Raw genomic sequence first — 4,709 nt, 5'->3', positions numbered from 1 at the left:
ATTAAATACTAACTGAATGTATACATGCATCATGTGTGTTAGCATGTTGACCATGTATACATGTAGGAAGTGATAAGTTAGGACTTAGAAGTAAGGATTTAATTTAACATATGTCGGACGTATATGAAGGTTTAATGCAAGTGAAAAAATTATGAATTTGGATGAAAAATGTATAGCAGTACTTGCTAACTAAAATCTATTATTACTGGATAAAGATAAGTACATATTTATATAAGTATTGTGTTAGGATATTTGATAAATGAGGGAGTAAGGGAGACACTCACATGGTAAGCAATTTTGATTATTACTTATAAATCCTATTTTTTAATAAGTTTGTAATACTCATGTCATTCAAAATTTTGGAGGGACTAGTAATTTATATAGCAATAAAATATAGGCCACTAGGATTTGGACGCCGAGATTATCTAGAGAGCTGAGGAGCATAGAGAGGGAATCTTTTAAAATGGATAATCAACTAAAGATGTGGACAGCGAAATATGCTGCCTACTCGCTTGAGCTTAACAGCCGCTACAGCATCGTATGGACTAATCATGAACTAATTAGGAACCTCATTTATGTAATTAATTTTATCATTAAATTATATTTAATACTTCTAATTAGTGTCCAATATATGATGTGATAAGGAGTATCCAAATGCCCCTCAGGTGGTCTCGTCAGGTCAGCCGTTGGGTTCGATGCATCAGGGAACTGTCACTGCTCGGTAACCGAAGCATGGAACACGAGTTGGATTAATCAAATCAGGTATAAGTAATCGAGACCAGCCGCAACCAAAGAGATCGCACACGCTTATATTCAATATCACAGAGAGTTCCAGGATCAACCGCTGGCTGCAGGAAGGCGACGTTCACCGTCGGCAAGATCTCCGCCAGATTTCAGGTTTAATTTGGCGGCCGATCTCCGCATATACAGAGCTTAAGCTCGAAAAAAAAATCGTGTGATCTTCTGATCGGTAACAGTATACAACCCTGTGTGATTCGGAAATAAAATGTCATGTAACGCTAATCACACTACTAGGGAATCCCGTCTAGTCCCCTCCGGTTCCGCAACCGGTACTGAAAATTTGGTACTAGAGGGGACCCTGTAATACCGGTTGAGATAATCGGTACTAAAGGGTATTAAAAAAAATTGAATCATGTAACGCTAATCACACTACTAAGGAATCCCGTCTAGCCTCCTCCGGTTCCGCAACCGGTATTGGGAATTCAGTACTAGAGGGGACCCTGTAGTACCGGTTGAGATAATCGGTACTAAAGGGTATTAAAAAAATTGAATCCCACCCGCGCCCCCCCTCCCCCCCTCCCCCCCGGCCGCCAGCCCCCTCCCGCCTGCCCGCCTGCTCCTCCGCCACCGCCCCGCCACTGCTCCTTACCGCCGGTGAGGGGCTCGTGGAGGGGGGAGGGGGGGGGAGGCAATGGAAGGAGATCTAGCTAGCGGAAGAAAGAAAATAGAGGAGAGAAAGATAGCAGTGGGGAGGAGAGAAAGATTGCGGAAGGAGGAGATAAGGGAGGGGGTGGCGGGGCAGGTGGGGCATGGAATCACATGAAAAAAGCTAAGTCCTTGCGGTGCGTCCTTTAGTATCGGGTAAGGGTTCTACCCAGTACTAAAGGTCACCCTTCAATACCGGGTGGAGCCCCCACCTGATACTAAAGAGGATCACCTCATCGGAAGGTCCGGTATAAAAAAATGACCGGTACTAAATCTTGAGATGAGATGTCATTTTTTAGTAGTGTCACTTGATTAAAATAGGCAGGGAAGAGGAGGTGAGGCAGATCGTAAGGGACACCTTTGCCTCCTCTTTGGACATGGCTCTCAAGCTGGAGCTCGTCGACACGCTGCAACGGATCGGAGTGGGCTACCATGGAGGAGATCGATGACTTTCTCCGTGCTGTTCATCGCGACGCCCTGCGTCAAGAAGAGAAAGGCAGTGACGACGACGACGACGGGCTTTACGTCACCTCGCTGCGGTTCTATTTGCTCAGGAAGCATGGCTACAGATTCTCTTCTGGTAACCAATACTACTAAGGCAGCAACATCATTAAAAACTCATCTGCAGTATTAACAATATAATATACTAGTGTTACTTGCAACTAACTAATCCGTTAACAGGAATGTGTTATTCTATACATACGCAGATGTATTTGTGAAGTTTAGAGATGAGCAAGGAAACTTTGCAAGTGATGACGTGAACTGCTTGCTGATGCTATATATATGACGCTGCACATCTTAGAACTCGTGGAGAGGAGGTACTTGACAGCGCCGTCACTTTCACCAGGGTCCGGCTCCAATCTGTGGTGGATTCTTTGGAGCCAGAGCTGGCAAAAGAGGTGCGGTGTACATTGGAAACGCCTCGGTACAGGAGGGTTGAAAGAGTGGAAGCAAGCCGCTACATCTCGGTGTACTACGAGAGAAAAGCAGCTCCTTCACGCAATGACACGATCATGGAATTTGCAAAGCTGGACTGCAACATTCTGCAGGCTCTATACTGTGAGGAGTTGAAAGCTCTAACAATGTAAGAAAGACACACCGATAGTTTACAAACTACAAAGTGATAATGGGTGGCAATTCACTTGAATTAATTGCAAAAGTAAAGCTCTCTAATGACTAAATTTGTATTTGCTCGTTATTCTACAGATGATGGAAGGATCTCCGGTCAATGGCAGACCTGAGATTTGCACGAGAAAGAGTGGTGGAGATGTACTTTTGGATGCTCGGAGTTGTGCATGAGCCTCAGTCCTCACATTCACGGATACTCTTGACCAAGTTCTTTAAACTTGTGTCGTTGATAGATGACTTCTGTGACAGCTACAGCACCACGGAAGAAAGCGAGAAGTTCACTAATGCAATACAAAAGTTCGCCTTGACCTTGATTATCACCTCTTCAAACGGCAGATGCAATGCACAAAAATTAACCATGATGCTTACACATTTGCATTTGCTTCTTCAAATTGATGCATTATTGCAGGTGGGATGAACAAGATGCCGAGCTATTCCCAGCATATATGAAGGCGTTATACATCAACATACTTCACAATATAAACGATATCATCCAGGAGCTACAACTTCGGAAAAAACAGTCATGCTGAATTGGTCAAAGAACTGGTAAATTTTTAATGTTCCAAAGATCGAACTAAAAGTAAACACAAAAACATTTTGCTTGTGGGCTTTATTTCTAAGTTTCTAACATTTGTTCCATGCATGTGCATATTGTTAGTTGACATCACTCAATGTTACCATGCTGAGGTGAAATGGCGCGATGAGCATTATATACCAGCAAAGGTTGAAGAGCACCTACATCTTTCGGCGCCTAGCAGTGCTTGTATGCACATAACACTACCTCACATTCATTTCACTGGGAGATGCGACGACCAGCAGGGAGGACATTGAGTGGGTTTCCTCCTATCCAAAAATCATCAGAGGTGTTTGTATTATCGCGCGCATTAGCAATGACATCATGTCACATGAGGTACTGACTCTATCTACATATAAATTAAACATTTTTTATCAGTGAATTGACAGCCCATTTATTCATTCCTTTTTCCGTTTCTTTTTTCCCTTTGAAGCGTGAACAAGCTTCGAAGCACGTGGTTTTCACGGTGCAAACTTGCATGAAGGAGTATGGGTTCACCGCAGAGCAAGCCAAAGGAAAGCTTGGGGCGCTAATCGACGAAGCATGGATGAACATTGTCGAGGGATGTTTGGATGGGGAACATCCCATGGGGTTGTTGGAAAGGGTGGTCAATCTTGCGCAAGGAATGGATCACATGTACAAGCGACGATGCATGCACCTTCCCAATTAGTCTCAAGGACGCGATAAATTCTTTGTGAATCCAACTGTGACGATGGTCCAGCATCAAGTACTACATACGGAGGCCACATACATAGGCTTCAGCATATGGATGAATGTCATGTTCTTGCAGACTTTGCATCCATGACATGATCCTTATAAATAATTCAAGGAAGCCTATAATCAATCCTTGTATATAACTTTATGGTGTATTGGATGAAATGACATGCAGCTCTCCTCCGTTGTTGGAGAAAAAACAATGTTGCGAATAGAGAGGCAACACTACGAGAGCACAAACTAGGATAGTGCAGACGGGTGAATGTAAGCCTATGTGGCTACGTTTTAAGAAAAAAAAGAAGCTATATATGAAACCAAGAAACGTATCAGTTTTCTATACAGAGCTTACATCCACAAACTCTAAATGCCTGAAAGAACCACAGAGCAAAATAGAACAAGTATTTCCTTTGCTCTGAAAGACAAGTAACAGCTTATATATAGGGATGACTAGCCAGAAGTGCATCAATCAACCTGCACGCTATCGTCTGCAATGACAACATCGATAGAGAGTCCTGACGTAGTAATGCTGCTGGCGAGACTCATCTGGAGTTGCTCAACGCTTTGCCCCATGACGATTCTGCAGGTGCTCCAGTCGTCGGCCTCTATCTTAACTCCCATGTAGGTCAAATGGTCAGTAGCACTCCAGAACAGCACAAACACGCTCCTGGAGTGAAAAACAGAGATATAAGAATAGATGTTGAGCTAGGCAGCAACAAATTGAAGCTACCAGGTCCGGTTGAAAACAGGTGCCCACCTGCTACAATTTGGGTCTTCACCAATGCCATCGCAGACTTGAAAGGTTGTGTTGCCATCAACATCATGTTCCCACACCTAATACATGTAAAAG

General features: G+C 43.6%; 1 pseudogene; it reads left to right on the top strand.

The window, feature by feature from the left end:
• Positions 1-1,704: 1,704 nt before the first annotated feature.
• On the top strand, positions 1,705-3,985 carry LOC117861723 ((E)-beta-caryophyllene synthase-like; annotated as a pseudogene).
• The last annotated feature ends 724 nt before the right edge of the window (positions 3,986-4,709 follow it).

This window comes from Setaria viridis, chromosome 6 (assembly GCF_005286985.2).
Source record: "Setaria viridis chromosome 6, Setaria_viridis_v4.0, whole genome shotgun sequence".
Lineage (NCBI taxonomy): Eukaryota > Viridiplantae > Streptophyta > Magnoliopsida > Poales > Poaceae > Setaria > Setaria viridis.
This window is presented reverse-complemented; position numbering and strand designations above follow the sequence as displayed.